General features: G+C 40.7%; 1 protein-coding gene, 1 long non-coding RNA gene and 1 other non-coding gene across 4 annotated transcripts in view; 2 read left to right on the top strand and 1 right to left on the bottom strand.

Moving 5' to 3' along the window:
* Positions 1–2854, top strand: part of LOC134667574 (uncharacterized) — a 92990-nt gene extending 90136 nt beyond the window's left edge. Inside the window, exons 2-3 of the long non-coding RNA XR_010098656.1 lie at positions 2623–2651; positions 2826–2854. This is a non-coding gene — a long non-coding RNA (uncharacterized LOC134667574). The remainder of the gene's footprint in view (positions 1–2622; positions 2652–2825) is intronic.
* LOC134667540 (prominin-like protein) overlaps positions 1–22507 on the bottom strand; it is a 494736-nt gene that overhangs the window by 387731 nt on the left and 84498 nt on the right. The gene's annotated exons all lie outside the window — the stretch shown is intronic.
* Positions 21993–22064, top strand: Trnae-uuc (transfer RNA glutamic acid (anticodon UUC)). Its single transcript has one exon. It is a non-coding gene; the product is annotated as a tRNA-Glu (tRNA).

Here is a 22507-nt window from a genome sequence, read left to right as displayed (position 1 = left end):
AAGTAAGGCGCTAAATGTTATAAGCTACTTGTATGTATGTCACTTTATTGCACATAAACAAATAACAAACAACACAGCAATTAACAAAGCCTGTTAGCTTCGCATTGACCTAGTGCCCAAGATAATTGCTAGCTAAATTGATCGACGCTCGCTCGGCTTGCCGTAAATCTATGTGTGTGTGAACCTAGCATATCAAGTGCTAGCATCTCAAACTTTTATGAGAGTTCTAGTAGCATCCCTAATAGTTCTACAGTTCTAGATGGTTTTTTTAAATAGTTCTGCTCATTTTCGCGAAAAAAATGAAATTTTAAAATGAGATGCTAACTTCACATTTTGACACTCCAGCATCCCAGCCATTACCCACTCCACAGCCTCGAAATAGCATTTAAATGAAAGATACTAACATTTCTAGACGATATATAAAGAGTTCTGGTCAAAACTGTAAAAAAAAATTTTTCATATATGTATGGGACACGAACATGAAAAATATTTCTAGGTAAATTTTGATTAATGCTAAGTTTGAGCAAAAATCCGAGTTTTGACAACCAGCATCTCAGCAGTTCTGGATAGCGAGCTCCCACGTGCACAAGAATAACCACAGTTCTATCTTCTAGAAGGAAATTTGACAGAGTTTTGGTAGAATATCTCCGAAAATATTCTAAAAATCGATTAAATGCTAAGTTCTGAGCGTAGCAGCCCAGCCATTGCAGGTCTGATACCCAGCATCTCAGCAGTTCTGGATAGGCAGCTTCCTTGAGCACTAGGATAACCACAGTTCTATCTTCTAGAAGATGATTTGACAGAGTTTTGATAGACTATGTCCGAAAATAGTCTCGAAATCGAGTAAATGCTAAGTTCTGTGCGTAGCATCCCAGCCAATGCAAGTCTGATACCCAGCATCTCAGCAGTTCTGGATAGCCAGCTCCCTAGAGTACTATAATAACCACAGTTCTATCTTCAAGAACGAAGTTTGGCAGAGTTTTGGAGGATTATGTTTGAAATAGTCTCGAAATCGAGAAATAGCTAAGTTCGGAGCTTAGCATCCCAGCCAATGCGGGCTAGATACCTAGCATCTCAGCAGTTCTGTATAGCAAGCACCCTAGTGAATTAGAATACATGTAGTTCTATCTTCTAGAACGAAATTTGGCAAAGTTTTGAAAGATAGTCTTTCACAACTCCGAAAAATGTATCGAAATCGAGGAATTGCTAATTTCTGAGCTTGGCATACCAGCCAATGCAGGGCAGACACCCAGCATCTCAGCAGTTCTAGATAGCCAGCTCCCTAGAGCACTAGAAGAACCACAGGTCTATCTTTTAGAAGGAAATTTGACAGAGTTTTGATAGACTCTCCGAAAATAGTCTCGAAATCGAGTAAACGCTGAGTTCTGAGCTAGCATCCCAGCCAATGCGGGTCAAACACCCAGCATCTCAGCAGTTCAGGGTAGCCAGCTCCCTGGAGTACTAGAATAAACACAGTTCTATCTTCTAGAAGGAAACTTGACAGAGTTCTGATAGACTATGTCCGAAAATAGTATCGAAATCGAGTAAATGCTAAGTTCTGAGCGTAGCATCCCAGCCAATGCAGGTCTGATACCCAGCATCTCAGCAATTCTGGATAGCCAGCTCCCTGGAGTACTAGAATAAACACAGTTCTATCTTCTAGAAGGAAACTTGACAGAGTTCTGATAGACTATGTCCGAAAATAGTATCGAAATCGAGTAAATGCTAAGTTCTGAGCGTAGCATCCCAGCCAATGCAGGTCTCATACCCAGCATCTCAGCAATTCTGGATAGCCAGTTCCCTAGTGCACTAAAATAACTACAGGTCTATCTTCTAGGAGGAAATTTGGCAGATTTTTGGAGGATTATGTTTGAAATAGTCTCGAAATCCAGAAATAGCTAAGTTCGGAGCTTAGCATCCCAGCCAATGCGGGCTGGATACCTAGCATCTCAGCAGTTCTGGATAGCAAGCACCCTAAAGCATTAGAATACATGCAGTTCTGTCTTCTAGAACGAAATTTTGCAAATTTTTGAAAGATAGTCTTTCAAAACTACAAAAAATCTATCAAAATCGAGGATTGCTAATTTCTGAGCTTGGAATCCCAGCCAATGCAGGGCAGACACCCAGCATCTCAGCAGTTCTGGATAGCCAGCTCTTTAGAGCACTAGAATAATTACAGTTTTATCTTCTAGAAGGAAATTTGACAGAGTTTTGACAGACTATACACGGAAATAGTATCGAAGTCTCGAAATCGATTAAATGCTAAGTTGTGAGCTTAGCATCCCAGCTACTGCAGGTCTGATACCCAGCATATCAGCAATTCTGGATAGCCAGTTCCCTAGTGCACTAAAATAACCACAGTTCTATCTTCTAGAAGGAAATTTGGCAGATTTTTGGAGAATTATGTTTGAAATGGTCTCGAAATCGAGAAATAGCTAAGTTCGGAGCTTAGCATCCCAGCCAATGCGGGCTGGATACCTAGCATCTCAGCAGTTCTGGATAGCAAGCACCCTAAAGCATTAGAATACATGCAGTTCTTTCTTCTAGAACGAAATTTTGCAAATTTTTGAAGGATAGTCTTTCAAAACTACAAAAAAGTATCCAAATCGAAGAATTGCTTAGTTCTGAGCTTGGCATCCCAGCCAATGCAGGTCTAATACCCAGCATCTCAGCATTTCTGGTTAGCCAGCTCCTTAGAGCCCTAGAATAATCTCAGTTCTATCTTCTAGAAAGAAATTTGACAGAGTTTTGATAGACTATGTCCGAAAATAGTCTGAAAATCGACTAAATGCTAAGTTGTGAGCTTAGCATCCCAGCTAATGCAGGTCTGATACCCAGCATCTCAGGAGTTCTGGATAGCTAGCTCTCTAGTGCTCTAGAAAAACTACAGTTCTATCTTTTAGAAGGAAATTTGGCAGATTTTTGGAGGATTATGTTTGAAATAGTCTCAAAATCGAGAAATAGCTAAGTTCGGAGATTAGCATCCCAGCCAATGCGGGCTGGATACTTAGCATCTCAGCAGTTCTGGATAGCAAGCACCCTAAAGCATTAGAATACATGCAGTTCTATCTTCTAGAACGAAATTTTGCAAATTTTTGAAAGATAGTCTTTGAAAACTACAAAAAAGTATCGAAATCGAGGAATTGCTAAGTTCTGAGCTTGGCATCCCAGCCAATGCAGGTCTAATACCCAGCATCTCAGCATTTCTGGATAGCCTGCTCCCTAGAGCCTTAGAATAATCACAGTTCTATCTTCTAGAAAGAAATTTGACACAGTGTTGATAGACTATGTCCGAAAATAGTCTGAAAATCGAGTAAATGCTAAGTTCTGTGCGTAGCATCCCAGCCAATGCAAGTCTGATATCCAGCATCTCAGCAGTTCTGGATAGGCAGCTCCCTTGAGCACTAGAATAACCACAGTTCTATCTTCTAGAAGATAATTTGACAGAGTTTTGATTTGACAGTCTATGTCCGACAATAGCCTCGAAATCGAGTAAATGCTAAGTTCGGAGCTGGCATCCCAGCCAATGCGGGCTAGATACCTAGCATCTCAGCAGTTCTGGATAGCAAGTACCCTAAAGCATTAGAATACATGCAGTTCTTTCTTCTAGAACGGAATTTTGCAACTTTTTGAAAGATAGTCTTTCAAAACTACAAAAAAGTATCCAAATCGAGGAATTGCTTAGTTCTGAGCTTGGCATCCCAGCCAATGCAGGTCTAATAACCAGCATCTCAGCATTTCTGGATAGCCAGCTCCTTAGAGCCCTAGAATAATCTCAGTTATATCTTCTAGAAAGAAATTTGACAGAGTTTTGATAGACTATGTCCGAAACTAGTCTGAAAATCGAGTAAATGCTACGTTCTGTGCATAGCATCCCAGCCAATGCAAGTCTGATACCCAGCATCTCAGCAGTTCTGGATAAGCAGCTCCCTAGTGTACTATAATAACCACAGTTCTATCTTCTAGAACGAAGTTTGGTAGAGTTTTGGAGGATTATGTTTGAAATAGTCTTGAAATCGAGAAATAGCTAAGTTCGGAGCTTAGCATCCCAGCCAATGCGGGCTAGATACCTAGCATCTCAGCAGTTCTGGATAGACAGCTCCCTAGAGCACTAGAATAATCACAGATCTATCTTTTAGAAGGAAATTTGACAGAGTTTTGATAGACTATCTCCGAAAATAGTCTCGAATTCGAGTAAATGCTAAGTTCTGAGCGTAGCGTCCCAGCAAATGCAGGTCTGATACCCAGCATCTCAGCAGTTCTGGATAGGCAGCTCTCTAGTGCACTAGAAAAACCACAGTTCTATCTTCTAAAACCAAATTTGGCAGAGTTTTGGGGGATTATGTTTGAAACAGTCTCGAAATCGAGAAATAGCTAAGTTCGGAGCTTGGCATCCCAGCCAATGCAGGTCAGACACCCAGCATCTCAGCAGTTCTGGATAGCCAGCTCCCTAGAGCACTAGAATAACCACAGTTCTATCTTCTAGAAGAAAATTTGACAGATTTTTGACAGACTATATCCGGAAATAGTATCGAAGTCTCGAAATCGATTAAATGCTAAGTTGTGAGCTTAGCATCCCAGCTAATGCAGGTCTTATACCCAGCATCTCAGCAGTTCTGGATAGATAGCTCCCTAGAGCTCTAGAAGAAAAATTACAGTCCTATCTTCTAGAAGGAAATTTGACATAATTTTGATAGACTATCTCCGAAAATAGTCTCGAAATCGAGTAAATGCTAAGTTCTGAGCGTAGCATCCCAGCCAATGCGGGTCCAACACCCAGCATCTTAGCAGTTCTGGATAGCCAGCTCCCTGGAGTGCTAGAATAAACACAGTTCTATCTTCTAGAAGGAAACTTGACAGAGTTCTGATAGACTATGTCCGAAAATAGTATCGAAATCGAGTAAATGTTAAGTTCTGAGCTTAGCATCCCAGCCAATGCAGGTGTGGTACCCAGCATCTCAGCAATTCTGGATAGCCAGTTTTCTAGTGCACTAAAATAACCACTGTTCTATCTTCTAGAAGGAAATTTGGCAGAGTGTTGGAGGATTATGTTTGAAATAGTCTCGAAATCGAGAAATAGCTAAGTTCGGAGCTTAGCATCCCAGCCAATGCGGGCTAGATACCTAGCATCTCAGCAGTTCTGGATAGCAAGCACCCTAGTGCATTAGAATACATGCAGTTCTGTCTTCTAGATCGAAATTTGGCAAAGTTTTAAAAGATAGTCTTTCAAAACTCCGAAAAAAGTATCGAACTCGAGGAATTGCTAAGTTCTGACCTTGGCATCCAAGTCAATGCAAGCCATACACCCAGCATCTCAGCAGTTCTGGATAGCCAGCTCTCTCGAGCACTAGAATAACCACAGTTCTATCTTCTAGAACAAAATTTGACAGAGTTATGATAGACTATGTCCGGAAATATTATCGAAGTCTCGAAATCGAAAAATAGCTTAGTTCTGAGCTAGCATCCCAGCCAATGCGGGTCAAACACCCAACATCTCACCAGTTCTGGATAGCCAGCTCCCTAGAGCACTAGAATATTCACAGTTCTATCTTCTAGAAGGAAATTTGACAGAGTTTTGATAGGCTATGTCCGAAAATAGTCTCGAAATCGAGTAAATGCTAAGTTCTGAGCTAGCATCCCAGCCAATGCGGGTCAAACACCCAGCATCTCAGCAGTTCTGGATAGCCAGCTCCCTGGAGTACTAGAATAAACACAGTTCTATCTTCTAGAAGGAAACTTGACAGAGTTCTGATAGACTATGTCCGAAAATAGTATCGAAATCGAGTAAATGCTAAGTTCTGAGCGTAGCATCCCAGCCAATGCAGGTCTGATACCCAGCATCTCAGCAATTCTGGATAGGCAGTTCCTTAGTGCACTAAAATAACCACAGTTCTATCTTCTAGAAGGAAATTTGGCAGAGTTTTGGAGGATTATGTTTAAATAGTCTCGAAATCGAGAAATAGCTAAGTTCGGAGCTTAGCATCCCAGCCAATTCGGGCTGGATACCTAGCATTTCAGCAGTTCTGGATAGCAAGCACCCTAAAGCATTAGATTACATGCAGTTCTATCTTCTAGAACGAAAGTTGGCAAATTTTTGAAAGATAGTCGTTCAAAACTACAAAAAAGGATCGAAATCGAGGAATTGCTAAGTTCTGAGCTTGGCATCCCAGCCAATGCAGGTCTAATACCCAGCATCTCAGCATTTCTGGATAGCTAGCTCCCTAGAGCCCTAGAATAATCACAGTTCTATCTTCTAGAAATAAATTTGACGGAGTTTTGATAGACTATGTCCGAAAATAGTCTGAAAATCGAGTAAATGCTAAGTTCTGTGCGTAGCATCCCAGCCAATGCAAGTCTGATACCCAGCATCTCAGCAGTTCTGGATAGGCAACTCCCTTGAGCACTAGAATAACCACAGTTCTATCCGCTAGAAGATAATTTGATAGTTTTGACAGACTATGTCCGACAATAGCCTCGAAATCGAGTAAATGCTAAGTTCGGAGCTGGCATCCCAGCCAATGCGGGCTAGATATCTAGCATCGCAGCAGTGCTGGATAGCAAGCACCCTAGTGAATTAGAACAAATGCATTTCTATCTTCTAAAACGAAATTTAGCAAAGTTTTGAATGATAGTCTTTCAAAACTCCGAAAAAAGTATCGAAATCGAGTAAATGCTAAGTTCTGAGCGTAGCATCCCAGCCAATGCAGGTCTAATACCCAGCATCTCAGCATTTCTGGATAGCCAGCTCCCTAGAGCCCTAGAATAATCACAGTTCTATCTTCTAGAAATAAATTTGACGGAGTTTTGATAGACTATGTCCGAAAATAGTCTGAAAATCGAGTAAATGCTAAGTTCGGAGCTTAGCATCCCTGCCAATGCGGGCTAGATACCTAGCATCGCAGCAGTGCTACCCTAGCAAGCACCCTAGTGAATTAGAATAAATGCATTATATTCTAATTCACTAGGGTGCTTGCTATCCAGCACTGCTGAGATGCTAGATATCTAGCCCGCATTGGCTGGGATGCCAGCTCCGAACTTAGCATTTACTCGATTTCGAGGCTATTGTCGGACATAGTCTGTCAAAACTCTATCAAATTATCTTCTAGCGGATAGAACTGTGGTTATTCTAGTGCTCAAGGGAGCTGCCTATCCAGAACTGCTGAGATGCTGGGTATCAGAATTGCATTGGCTGGGATGCTACGCACAGAACTTAGCATTTACTCGATTTTCAGACTATTTTCGGACATAGTCTATCAAAACTCCGTCAAATTTATTTCTAGAAGATAGAACTGTGATTATTCTAGGGCTCTAGGGAGCTAGCTATCCAGAAATGCTGAGATGCTGGGTATTAGACCTGCATTGGCTGGGATGCCAAGCTCAGAACTTAGCAATTCCTCGATTTCGATCCTTTTTTGTAGTTTTGAACGACTATCTTTCAAAAATTTGCCAACTTTCGTTCTAGAAGATAGAACTGCATGTAATCTAATGCTTTAGGGTGCTTGCTATCCAGAACTGCTGAAATGCTAGGTATCCAGCCCGAATTGGCTGGGATGCTAAGCTCCGAACTTAGCTATTTCTCGATTTCGAGACTATTTAAACATAATCCTCCAAAACTCTGCCAAATTTCCTTCTAGAAGATAGAACTGTGGTTATTTTAGTGCACTAAGGAACTGCCTATCCAGAATTGCTGAGATGCTGGGTATCAGACCTGCATTGGCTGGGATGTTACGCTCAGAACTTAGCATTTACTCGATTTCGATACTATTTTCGGACATAGTCTATCAGAACTCTGTCAAGTTTCCTTCTAGAAGATAGAACTGTGTTTATTCTAGTACTCCAGGGAGCTGGCTATCCAGAACTGCTGAGATGCTGGGTGTTTGACCCGCATTGGCTGGGTTGCTAGCTCAGAACTTAGCATTTACTCGATTTCGAGACTATTTTCGGACATAGCCTATCAAAACTCTGTCAAATTTCCTTCTAGAAGATAGAACTGTGAATATTCTAGTGCTCTAGGGAGCTGGCTATCCAGAACTGGTGAGATGTTGGGTGTTTGACCCGCATTGGCTGGGATGCTAGCTCAGAACTAAGCTATTTTTCGATTTCGAGACTTCGATAATATTTCCGGACATAGTCTATCATAACTCTGTCAAATTTTGTTCTAGAAGATAGAACTGTGGTTATTCTAGTGCTCGAGAGAGCTGGCTATCCAGAACTGCTGAGATGCTGGGTGTATGGCTTGCATTGACTTGGATGCCAAGGTCAGAACTTAGCAATTCCTCGAGTTCGATACTTTTTTCGGAGTTTTGAAAGACTATCTTTTAAAACTTTGCCAAATTTCGATCTAGAAGACAGAACTGCATGTATTCTAATTCACTAGGGTGCTTGCTATATAGAACTGCTGAGATGCTAGGTATCTAGCCCGCATTGGCTGGGATGCTAAGCTCCGAACTTAGCTATTTCTCGATTTCAAGACTATTTCAAACATAATCCTCCAAAACTCTGCCAAACTTCGTTCTAGAAGATAGAACTGTGGTTATTATAGTACACTAGGGAGCTGCTTATCCAGAACTGCTGAGATGCTGGGTATCAGACTTGCATTGGCTGGGATGCTATGCACAGAACGTAGCATTTACTCGATTTTCAGACTAGTTTCGGACATAGTCTATCAAAACTCTGTCAAATTTCTTTCTAGAAGATATAACTGAGATTATTCTAGGGCTCTAAGGAGCTGGCTATCCAGAAATGCTGAGATGCTGGGTATTAGACCTGCATTGGCTGGGATGCCAAGCTCAGAACTAAGCAATTCCTCGATTTGGATACTTTTTTGTAGTTTTGAAAGACTATCTTTCAAAAATTTGCAAAATTCCGTTCTAGAAGAAAGAACTGCATGTATTCTAATGCTTTAGGGTACTTGCTATCCAGAACTGCTGAGATGCTAGGTATCTAGCCCGCATTGGCTGGGATGCCAGCTCCGAACTTAGCATTTACTCGATTTCGAGGCTATTGTCGGACATAGACTGTCAAAACTCTGTCAAATTATCTTCTAGAAGATAGAACTGTGGTTATTCTAGTGCTCAAGGGAGCTGCCTATCCAGAACTGCTGAGATGCTGGATATCAGACTTGCATTGGCTGGGATGCTACGCACAGAACTTAGCATTTACTCGATTTTCAGACTATTTTCGGACATAGTCTATCAACAATGTGTCAAATTTCTTTCTAGAAGATAGAACTGTGATTATTCTAAGGCTCTAGGGAGCAGGCTATCCAGAAATGCTGAGATGCTGGGTATTAGACCTGCATTGGCTGGGATGCCAAGCTCAGAACTTAGCAATTCCTCGATTTCGATACTTTTTTGTAGTTTTGAAAGACTATCTTTCAAAAATTTGCAAAATTTCGTTCTAGAAGATAGAACTGCATGTATTCTAATGCTTTAGGGTGCTTGCTATCCAGAACTGCTGAGATGCTAAGTATCCAGCCCGCATTGGCTGGGATGCTAAGCTCCGAACTTAGCTATTTCTCGATTTTGAGACTATTTCAAACATAATCCTCCAAAAATCTGCCAAATTTCCTTCTAGAAGATAGAACTGTAGTTTTTCTAGAGCACTAGAGAGCTAGCTATCCAGAACTCCTGAGATGCTGGGTATCAGACCTGCATTAGCTGGGATGCTACGCACAGAACTTAGCATTTAGTCGATTTTCAGACTATTTTCGGACATAGTCTATCAAAAGTATCAAAACTCTGTCAAATTTCTTTCTAGAAGATAGAACTGAGATTATTCTAGGGCTCTAAGGAGCTGGCTAACCAGAAATGCTGAGATGCTGGGTATTAGACCTGCATTGGCTGGGATGCCAAGCTCAGAACTAAGCAATTCTTCGATTTGGATACTTTTTTGTAGTTTTGAAAGACTATCTTTCAAAAATTTGCAAAATTTCGTTCTAGAAGAAAGAACTGCATGTATTCTAATGCTTTAGGGTGCTTGCTATCCAGAACTGCTGAGATGCTAGGTATCCAGCCCGCATTGGCTGGGATGCTAAGCTCCGAACTTAGCTATTTCTCGATTTCGAGACCATTTCAAACATAATCCTCCAAAAATCTGCCAAATTTCCTTCTAGAAGATGGAACTGTAGTTTTTCTAGAGCACTAGAGAGCTACCTATCCAGAACTCCTGAGATGCTGGGTATCAGACCTGCAGTAGCTGGGATGCTAAGCTCACAACTTAGCATTTAATCGATTTCGAGACTTCGATACTATTTCCGTGTATAGTCTATCAAAACTCTGTCAAATTTCCTTCTAGAAGATAAAACTGTAATTATTCTAGTGCTCTAAAGAGCTGGCTATCCAGAACTGCTGAGATGCTGGGTGTCTGCCCTGCATTGGCTGGGATTCCAAGCTCAGAAATTAGCAATTCCTCGATTTTGATAGATTTTTTGTAGTTTTGAAAGACTATCTTTCAAAAATTTGCAAAATTTCGTTCTAGAAGACAAAACTGCATGTATTCTAATGCTTTAGGGTGCTTGCTATCCAGAACTGCTGAGATGCTAGGTATCCAGCCCGCATTGGCTGGGATGCTAAGCTCCGAACTTAGCTATTTCTCGATTTCGAGACTATTTCAAACATAATCCTCCAAAAATCTGCCAAATTTCCTCCTAGAAGATAGACCTGTAGTTATTTTAGTGCACTAGGGAACTGGCTATCCAGAATTGCTGAGATGCTGGGTATGAGACCTGCATTGGCTGGGATGCTAAGCTCCGAACTTAGCTATTTCTCGATTTCGAGACTATTTCAAACATAATCCTCCAAAAATCTGCCAAATTTCCTCCTAGAAGATAGACCTGTAGTTATTTTAGTGCACTAGGGAACTGGCTATCCAGAATGGCTGAGATGCTGGGTATGAGACCTGCATTGGCTGGGATGCTACGCTCAGAACTTAGCATTTACTCGATTTCGATACTATTTTCGGACATAGTCTATCAGAACTCTGTCAAGTTTCCTTCTAGAAGATAGAACTGTGTTTATTCTAGTACTCCAGAGAGCTGGCTATCCAGAACTGCTGAGATGCTGGGTGTCTGCCCTGCATTGGCTGGTATGCCAAGCTCAGAAATTAGCAATTCTTCGATTTCGATACATTTTTCGGAGTTTTGAAAGACTATCTTTCAAAACTTTGCCAAATTTCGTTCTAGAAGATAGAACTGCATGTATTCTAATTCACTAGGGTGCTTGCTATACAGAACTGCTGAGATGCTAGGTATCTAGCCCGCATTGGCTGGGATGCTAAGCTCCGAACTTAGCTATTTCTCGATTTCAAGACTATTTCAAACATAATCCTCCAAAACTCTGCCAAACTTCGTTCTAGAAGATAGAACTGTGGTTATTATAGTACACTAGGGAGCTGCTTATCCAGAACTGCTGAGATGCTGGTTATCAGACTTGCATTGGCTGGGATGCTATGCACAGAACGTAGCATTTACTCGATTTTCAGACTAGTTTCGGACATAGTCTATCAAAACTCTGTCAAATTTCTTTCTAGAAGATATAACTGAGATTATTCTAGGGCTCTAAGGAGCTGGCTATCCAGAAATGCTGAGATGCTGGGTATTAGACCTGCATTGGCTGGGATGCCAAGCTCAGAACTAAGCAATTCCTCGATTTGGATACTTTTTTGTAGTTTTGAAAGACCATCTTTCAAAAATTTGCAAAATTCCGTTCTAGAAGAAAGAACTGCATGTATTCTAATGCTTTAGCAATTCCTCGATTTCGATACTTTTTTGTAGTTTTGAAAGACTATCTTTCAAAAATTTGCAAAATTTCGTTCTAGAAGATAGAACTGCATGTATTCTAATGCTTTAGGGTGCTTGCTATCCAGAACTGCTGAGATGCTAAGTATCCAGCCCGCATTGGCTGGGATGCTAAGCTCCGAACTTAGCTATTTCTCGATTTTGAGACTATTTCAAACATAATCCTCCAAAAATCTGCCAAATTTCCTTCTAGAAGATAGAACTGTAGTTTTTCTAGAGCACTAGAGAGCTAGCTATCCAGAACTCCTGAGATGCTGGGTATCAGACCTGCATTAGCTGGGATGCTACGCACAGAACTTAGCATTTAGTCGATTTTCAGACTATTTTCGGACATAGTCTATCAAAACTCTGTCAAATTTCTTTCTAGAAGATAGAACTGAGATTATTCTAGGGCTCTAAGGAGCTGGCTAACCAGAAATGCTGAGATGCTGGGTATTAGACCTGCATTGGCTGGGATGCCAAGCTCAGAACTAAGCAATTCTTCGATTTGGATACTTTTTTGTAGTTTTGAAAGACTATCTTTCAAAAATTTGCAAAATTTCGTTCTAGAAGAAAGAAGCATGTATTCTAATGCTTTAGGGTGCTTGCTATCCAGAACTGCTGAGATGCTAGGTATCCAGCCCGCATTGGCTGGGATGCTAAGCTCCGAACTTAGCTATTTCTCGATTTCGAGACCATTTCAAACATAATCCTCCAAAAATCTGCCAAATTTCCTTCTAGAAGATAGAACTGTGGTTATTTTAGTGCACTAGGGAACTGGCTATCCAGAATTGCTGATATGCTGGGTATCAGACCTGCAGTAGCTGGGATGCTAAGCTCACAACTTAGCATTTAATCGATTTCGAGACTTCGATACTATTTCCGTGTATAGTCTATCAAAACTCTGTCAAATTTCCTTCTAGAAGATAAAACTGTAATTATTCTAGTGCTCTAAAGAGCTGGCTATCCAGAACTGCTGAGATGCTGGGTGTCTGCCCTGCATTGGCTGGGATTCCAAGATCAGAAATTAGCAATTCCTCGATTTTGATAGATTTTTTGTAGTTTTGAAAGACTATCTTTCAAAAATTTGCAAAATTTCGTTCTACAAGACAGAACTGCATGTATTCTAATTAGTGATTGCAATCCGGATTATTCGAAGTTCAAAAATCCGGATTTCGGAGCGTTTGAAAATCCGTTTTAAAATCCGGATTTTGAAAAGAAAAAACCGGTTTTTCGGATTTTTTCCCACCAGTACTAATTTGCTCAAAATTAATGCTAATGCGAAATAAAAAGCGGTGCACATGAAGCGGTAACGCGGGAGAGCTATTGCCAGCCGGGCATTGCGCGTCGCGCACTCGCTCGCACCCATGCTTGCCCCGCGTCCGCCGCCCCTGCCGCCCGCTACCCGCCAAGTCACCGTCATCTGCACCATGGCCGCGACATCGACTCCGACTTCTCCTCTTTCCTCGGTGGCTTCCGCGAGTGCAATGACAACTGTTAATGGTAATCAACAGAGAGAAGACCAACGAGAGCTAAGTTTTAAAGAGTAATTAAATCAGCAGCTGTCTTTGCTCGACCAAAATAATCCAGGAGTTGCCCAGATTGCCTCACCGGATGCCCCGGATTTAGCTACCCTAATCCACATAGAGCACGAAGGCGATTCCATTGCAAAGAGGCGTAATTTACTATTATATTATAATATACTATTATAATTATATTAAATGGTGTAATTTATTATTAGGCGTATTTTATTTATTTTTTATGTTTCTCTGTTTAGTATAAGTTTTTATTTTGTGTTTGTGCTTACGAATAAAATTATTTCTATTCTATTCTATTCTATTCTAATGCAGGGAGACGTTATCTCCCCGAAACTGTTTACTGCCGTAATGGAAGACGCCTTCAAGCTCCTGGAATGGCAAGTACTTAGCATCAACATCAACGGCGAATACATCACTCACCTTCGGTTTGCCGACGATATCGTAGTCATGGCAAAGTCGATGGAGGAACTCAGCATGATGCTCGATGACCTCAACCGAGTTTCACAACGGGTGGGGCTTGAAAATGAACATGGACAAGACGAAACTTATGTCAAATGTCAATGTTGTGCCCATCCCAGTCTCTGTTGGGAACTCGGTACTCGAAGTTGTTGACTCGTACATCTACCTAGGACAAGTAGTCCAATTAGGTAGGTCCAACTTCGAGAAGGAGGTCAACCGCCGAATCCAACTTGGTTCCGAATCCAACCGCCGAATCCAGCAGCGTTCGGGAAATTACGCAATATCTTTTCGTCCGACATACCTCAGTGCCTCAAAACGAAAGTCTTTAATCAATGTGTGTTACCAGTGATGACTTACGGCTCCGAAACGTGGTCTTTCACTATCGGCCTCATCTCAAAATTCAAAATCGCTCAACGAGCTATGGAGAGGGCTATGCTCGGAGTTTCTCTGCGTGATCGAATCAGAAATGAGGAGATCCGTAGACGAACTAAAGTCACCGACATAGCCTACCGGATTAGCAAGCTGAAGTGGCAATGAGCAGGCCACATTGCGCGCAGAGAAGATGGCCAATGGGGTCGAAAAGAAAGAAATCCCGTCCCGGCCGTCCACGAGGGCGGAGGAAAAATCGGTAGCATTTTATCCTCCGTATACAACCAGCTATTATCAATACCACCAACAAGTGTGGAGTCGGGCATTTTCGGCAGCTGGGGTGTTCTGTAACCGTATGAGGACGAGGTTAAGTGACGAATCTCTTGATGCGATGATGTTTCTTCGTTTTCATTTTTTATCAAAACGTGGAAACAAAATATAAAGGGTCTAGCAGGCTAAGCGAACAAGAAGTGCCCCCAACGACGGATTTGGTCATTCTTTCAGGTGGTGTACTGGCAGGTCCTAAGAACTCTCTATGCTTAATATCAGTCCTCGATCTTCTTTTGTTTTCGAGTTATTCAGGATAATGTAAAATCACCAGTGTATCATTGAAAGTGTCATATTTTGTAAACCGTTCAAGTTAGATTAACCAAACAAAATCATATTTGACAACAATAAACTAGACTACAAAATGAATATGTTTAACCTGCATCATGTCCTTATAGTTCATTATAAAAAAAAAACATTTTATTTTTCTTCTCATTATTTTTTATACTAATTGCGGAGGTACACCTACAAAAAAAATATGTATGAGTAGCCACTAATACCCACTATATACACATATATAAATATTTGCATAAATCTTCGTGCGTCATGTCAAAAAAAAAACATTACCGAACAAGGATCTCGGAAACGGCTGTTTACATATTCCTTTCTTAAAATCCGGATTTAATCCGAACTTCGGATTTCGATCAAACCAAAATCCGAAAATCCGGATTTGAAAAATGTTCACGGATTTGCAATCGCTAATTCTAATGCTTTAGGGTACTTGCTATCCAGAACTGCTGAGATACTAGGTATCCAGCCCGCATTGGCTGGGATGCTAAGCTCCGAACTTAGCTATTTCTCGATTTCGAGACTATTTCAAACATAATCCTCCAAAAATCTGCCAATTTCCTCCTAGAAGATAGACCTGTAGTTATTTTAGTGCACTAGGGAACTGGCTATCCAGAATTGCTGAGATGCTGGGTATGAGACCTGCATTGGCTGGGATGCTACGCTCAGAACTTAGCATTTACTCGATTTCGATACTATTTTCGGACATAGTCTATCAGAACTCTGTCAAGTTTCCTTCTAGAAGATAGAACTGTGTTTATTCTAGTACTCCAGGGAGCTGGCTGAGATGCTGGGTATCAGACCTGCATTGGCTGGGATGCTACGCTCAGAACTTGGCATTTACTCGATTTCGATACTATTTTCGGACATAGTCTATCAGAACTCTGTCTAGTTTCCTTCTAGAAGATAAAACTGTGTTTATTCTAGTACTCCAGGGAGCTGGCTATCCAGAACTGCTGAGATGCTGGGTGTTTGACCCGCATTGGCTGGGACGCTAGCTCAGAACTTAGCATTTACTCGATTTCGAGACTATTTTCGGAGATAGTCTATCAAAACTCTGTCAAATTTCCTTCTAGAAGATAGAACTGTAGTTTTTCTAGAGCACTAGAGAGCTAGCTATCCAGAACTGCTGAGATGCTGGGTATCAGACCTGCATTGGCTGGGATGCTAAGCTCCGAACTTAGCTATTTCTTGATTTCGAGACTATTTCAAACATAATCCTCCAAAACTCTGTCAAACTTCGTTCTTGAAGATAGAACTGTGGTTATTATAGTACACTAGGGAGCTACCTATCCAGAACTGCTGAGATGCTGGGTATCAGACTTGCATTGGCTGGGATGCTACGCACAGAACTTAGCATTTACTCGATTTTCAGACTATTTTCGGACATAGTCTATCAAAACTCTGTCAAATTTCCTTCTAGAAGATAGAACTGTGGTTATTCTAGTGCTCTAGGGAGCTGACTATCCAGAACTGCTGAGATGCTAGGTATCTAGCCCGCATTGGCTGGGATGCCAGCTCCGAACTTAGCATTTACTCGATTTCGATACTATTTTCGGACATAGTCTATCAAAACTCTGTCAAATTTCCTTCTAGAAGATAGAACTGTAGTTATTCTAGTGCTCTAGGGAGCTGACTATCCAGAACTGCTGAGATGCGAGGTATCTAGCCCGCATTGGCTGGGATGCGGGCATAACTTAGCATTTACTCGATTTCGAGACTATTTTCGGACATAGTCTATCAAAACTCTGTCAAATCATCTTCTAGAAGATAGAACTGTGGTTATCCTAGTGCTCAAGGAAGCTGCCTATCCAGAACTGCTGAGATGCTGGGTATCAGACCTGCAATGGCTGGGCTGCTACGCTCAGAACTTAGCATTTAATCGATTTTTAGAATATTTTCGGAGATATTCTACCAAAACTCTGTCAAATTTCCTTCTAGAAGATAGAACTGTGGTTATTCTTGTGCACGTGGGAGCTCGCTATCCAGAACTGCTGAGATGCTGGTTGTCAAAACTCGGATTTTTGCTCAAACTTAGCATTAATCAAAATTTACCTAGAAATATTTTTCATGTTCGTGTCCCATACATATATGAAAAATTTTTTTTTACAGTTTTGACCAGAACTCTTTATATATCGTCTAGAAATGTTAGTATCTTTCATTTAAATGCTATTTCGAGGCTGTGGAGTGGGTAATGGCTGGGATGCTGGAGTGTCAAAATGTGAAGTTAGCATCTCATTTTAAAATTTCATTTTTGTCGCGAAAATGAGCAGAACTATTTAAAAAAACCATCTAGAACTGTAGAACTATTAGGGATGCTACTAGAACTCTCATAAAAGTTTGAGATGCTAGCACTTGATATGCTAGGTTCACACACACTAAATCTATGTCCTTCACCACTTTACGTAATGATTTCCGCGATAAAAGCAATTCTGATATATTAATCCTTTCCCGCTGATTAAACTATGTGTATTTATCATCATATCATCACTAAATCGAATGAATTACCTGAACTACAGACACCTGAATTACAGACAGACAAACAGAAAGACAGACAGACAGTGGCGGATTTGCCCTAAGGCCAAGTAGGCCCGAGCCTAGGGCGGCAAATTGTGATAAAAAATTCGCTGATTAACAAGAAATAACTCAAAATGTAGTCAATATGCTGGGTGCTGAGAAAAGGGCGGCTAGAGGGCCTGGGGCCTAGGGCGGCACAGACTGCAAATACGCCACTGCAGACAGACACTTAAACATTTATAAATTTAATATAAGATATAAGTAAAGAAGGAGAATCATAAAAAATATTAGATAATGAAAGCAATTTTCGTAAGAACCAAGAACGAAAATTAGCTTGAAATAGTATTAAAGACGAACACAACGATGAAAAGACCTAGTTTCCTTTGAAAGGCGCTGGAAGAAACTTAATGAAACAGACCATTACAGCTTTTAAACGTATATCCTGACAACAATGAACAATCAAAAAGAACAGGATTGTATTACTCGTAGCTTACATAATACTGACAAAATGGCTCCAGCAAACTATTATACAGATTGTTATTTCAGTATTAAGCTATACCTTGCAATGTAATGTAGGTGAATAATATTTGATAATATGTACACCCAGCTGGGAAATCGCGAACTCACTTAGTAAATGAATTTCCTGGCTGTATGTACCTACATCATACTAAACAAGTTTTACGAGAATATAAATATTAAAAAAATGTTTAGAAAAGTCAAACTGATCAGAAAAGTCGAAAACATTCGTGACGCGAACTGTGTGATTGATAAGTTGATAACCTTAACTAGGTTAGTTAGATTTCCTGGACATTTTCCGCAAGCCGACGACCATTGTGCCTATTTTGCGTAAAAAAGTAGTAAAAGTATCGCTACTCTCCACTCCAGCTCCTCCACGAAACCAAAGACAATAAAATACTTAATTCTCTTTGACGAAACCTAGCAAGGTTTAACTTCTATATCTGCTTGCAGTCCAGAGAATTTTTTTTTTTTTATTGTGAATGGGCTTACTCATGGCCACAGACTAGCCGAGGCGTAGACGTGGCCTACGATGGAGCGAGCTCGCCCAGAAGGTGCCTGTTCACTCTTGATTTGAAGGTTGCCGGGTTATAAGAACACGGAAATATAGACGCCGGCAAGGAATTCCATTCCTTGGCAGTGCGCATAAGGAAAGTAGAAGCAAAGCGCTTCGTGCGAATTGGTGGAATATCTACCAAGTAAGGATGGAAACCGGCCGTGCGTCTAAAAGTCCGATGGTAGAATGGGGACGGTGGAATAAGCTCGTGTAGCTCTTGGGCACACTCCCCGAAGTGCAACCTGTAGAATACCGACAGGCTGGCGACTTGTTTTATTGTTTCCTCTGTCTCCAAGCACGTGTGTGTAATGACCTAATTCAAGTGCTAAGACGGAGCAACCCTGAGCACCAACAGAATGGCACTAAAGAATCATGTTCGCAAAACTTTGACCCAGAATGTACGCTATTGTTCGCACAATCGAGGAAACAATGCATATGATCCGTAAATCGTAATCAAGACCGTGTGTAAACACGAATTAAATGATAATTGAGACGCTCATTACAAAAACCTACTCAATGAACGAAAGAACAACGATGACCAATCTTTTGTTTCCAAAATGAATGATTTTAGAAGAATGCCGAATTGTTTCAACAGTTGCTCATCAAGTCATCATACAAAAATATTTGCACATATTTAGTGTAAACACAAAAATAATTTTGTGCTGTTCATCCACGGCGCTGTAAATACACTGAAAATCAATGAAAATGGGTCCCTTTATAAAGATGATTTTGCCTGTTTTGAGAAAAATGCACAACGTATCATAAAGGTCCCATAGAAAAAGAGCCAAATTAGCTCCGGTTTCTAATGTTGTTACATTTATCATGTGATATGTTTAGTTTTAGAGTAAGAATGAAACAACCTAAACATTTCTTGATGATAATGATGATTTAATGACTTCATTATGTTTTGGTAATTGTATAATAACAGAAAACAAACGTAAAATCACGCCTAGCAATCGCAACGTCTATTTCAATAACAAACCAGTCTCAAAATAGACAAAAACATTCATCTGACTTCACTGTAACGACCAGCCGACTTATGAATAAGTATTTAATGGAATCTAATTTGATTCTATTGAGTTGATGTATTGATTTAGAAACCGGACTTGGGAAGCCAAAAGCTGGATAAGCTGTACTAGATTATCGACTTCTGACTAAGAAGTTCTGAGTTCTTTCTGGTAATCTTGATTAAGAAACTTTGGTGTACGTGTGGGACTCTGATATTACTCTTTATAGATTATTGAACTCTCTGCTAGAGGGCACTTATTGTTTTAGTTTCGCAGAGCACTAATACAAAGGTGGCTACTGCATTTAAAGCTAATGAAAATAACGACTTTTTTATATTAATCTTGTTAGTCTTACCCGATGCCAAGTGATATAAAGGAGGGATAAAGCCTGCAGGCTTATTATGGATGGCCTTATTCACGTGACAAAACATCCGTCACTTTTTAACAGAGCGCGATTGAAAGTGACGGATACCGTTTTATCACGTTGTCACGTAGACAAGAACGACCATCATATCATATCTGTACTGAAATGGATTAATAGAATCATCATTTGATATTTGATGCAGTACATACGTTTAAATTGTTACAAGGCCAAATCAAGTTATACATATTTATAAACCAGAGCACACATACATATATCAGATTTCGCCGGTATTACCTTTTCAATCATACGCAAAATAAAAATTCTTGGAATATCAGTTAAGCTAACCTTGAATCTTGGGTGCCATCATGATTCATGTTCATCATTACGTTCACAATGGCAACAAGAGCGCGGTAACCGCAATTTCGAGGGCCTTGGCCGTGACGCATCACGGCGCGTCGCCGTCACGCTCCGTGGTCCGATGGTTGTGATTACGACATACGAGTATACATATACCATGGGTTCAGGAAGAGGCACCAGCAGGTAGTGTCAGAGGATTTCGAGGGCTTTGGCCGTGGGGCGACACAGCGCGTCGCCGTCAGCGGCGGATGGATTTCAGAAGAGACCACTGGCAAGAGTTTTGAAGCCCATGGCCATGGGTCGCCATAGGGCATCACCTCGTGACGCTTGGAGACCGGATGGCTATGATCTTATGATTACAACTTATAACCATGGATTCAGGAAGAAGCACCACTAGCACAAGTAAGTATTAGTTAACTTGTATACCATGGATTCAGGGACGGACCAGTAGCGCAGAGGACATGATTTTGAGGTCCTTGGCCGTGGGTATGTCAAAGTGCGACACAGTCACGCTCCAAGGCTTGATGGCTGATTATGACATGTGTAACTATAAACAACGAACACAATAAGCACTGGACACGTTTTCGAGGTCCTTGGCCGTGGGCCCGTCACGCCACGGCGCCATGTCAGCGTCACGATCCGAGGCTCGATGGTGGATTATGACATATGTACGTTACTATATAGATTGCAGAAGAGGCACCAGTAGGTAATATAATTCACATAAAAAAACTTAATTAATCAATTAGCCTGCAAGATGCAGAATAAAATTTATTCAAGCCACGTCCAACGGGCGAGCTTTTCCTTTTGTCTATTTCGCTCAATCTTCCTCGAATGCTAATTAGAAAGGAACATTTTTTACCAACCTGTCTCCCCCCTAAAAAGCAATAACACACTTCACACTACAGCACCGATAATACTTATGCTATTTTAAAAATGGAAGCATTGTACAATAGACGGTGACGGGGCCCCCCTCACTGCAACAATCGATACGAGCATCCCGGGCTATACGCACCCGGTATCTCATACAACCCAATATGTATGTAGTTGCCCGTAGTCAGTATGAAGATTACGGTCAAGTAGAATGGACAGTCGTGTATAATGTGTGTGTTATATGAATGGTTATTAGGCTAGGGGTGATATTCAGATTGTTGAGCGAACACGGGCGAGTCATTGGCTTATCCTAGAGTAGGCGTTATGAAGAATTTCATGCTGTTTTAAGGGACTGGTGCGCTTTTCATAAAATCTTTGTTTAATTTTAGTTTGAATCAATAACTGAGTCAAGTCCAAAGATTTCAAAACTAGCCCTTGCATGTGCTCATGCTTTCTTCGATCTCCAATAATCATAAATTTTGAGATGTGGCCCTATTGCATGCAGCATACAAATATTATTTTGGATCTCCAGGTCACGATACGATGGTTATCCCTGATGTTTTGCCTGTATAAGTGTCTCGTTCAATCAAAATGAATATTATGGCTAGGTTTGACTTGGGATCAAAAATATTTTAGAGTCATGTGAAATTGCATCTCATTACTAATAGACATAAGATTGTAATTGCTTAAACATTACTGATTTTAGGTCAACGAACGACTTTTACCTCGCGTAACCTTGCGAACGATAGAAACTCGATTATCAGTGCCAAGTTTGAAGCCAATATACGTATTGTAAAAATATAGAACTCTATTATTAATGGAAATGAACTGGTAATTATGTTGGCCACTATTGGTTTAAGGACAATAATAAATATTTGCAATAAGTAACTAATAGAGTTGACTAATAATACACTGACTGTATAAATACTTAAATTACTAGATAATTATACGTGGAACAAAATGTTGTTCTACGATCTCGTATCTTCACGTCTCACGATACATAGTTGATAAGCTGAAGCAAAACACAAAATTCGGTACTCTCATCATCTCCCGTATGGTCTAGTGGCTAGGATACCTGGCTTTCACCCAGGAGGCTCGGGTTCGATTCCCGGTACGGGAATACCTTTTTGATTTTTTTGTAGGCCACCTTGTTATTAACATCTAGAAATACAAAAGGTATGTTGACCGTTTCTCGTCGAGCCAGATCTACGACCATCATTTTGGAACTAAAATTAACAAGATTTTTTGTCAAAAATATCATTTTTGATAAAGGCATTTATTCACTGACTGTATTTTTCTCTCTACAGACAACTAATTGGTTGCGTTGTTTTATCTGAGTTCCACCACCTCCTGTGTCCATCATCAGATCAGCTCGATGGTACCATAATATTTCATTATCACCCAACTTACTTACTGTAGGCTAGGTAAGTATGTGAAGTGTCGACTCAGTGTATATAAAAGCTTGTAAAAATAATAAAATGTAACTCAAACACCTTTGACCCTTTGTAGGGTCTCTCAAGCTCGCAAGGACGTGACCGGTAATGAGGGTTCGTCTGAAGGATA

Source organism: Cydia fagiglandana, chromosome 9, assembly GCF_963556715.1.
Source record: "Cydia fagiglandana chromosome 9, ilCydFagi1.1, whole genome shotgun sequence".
NCBI classification, from domain to species: Eukaryota; Metazoa; Arthropoda; class Insecta; order Lepidoptera; family Tortricidae; genus Cydia; species Cydia fagiglandana.
The sequence above is the reverse complement of the archived record's forward strand: the minus strand, read 5'-3'. Positions and strand labels throughout refer to the sequence as shown.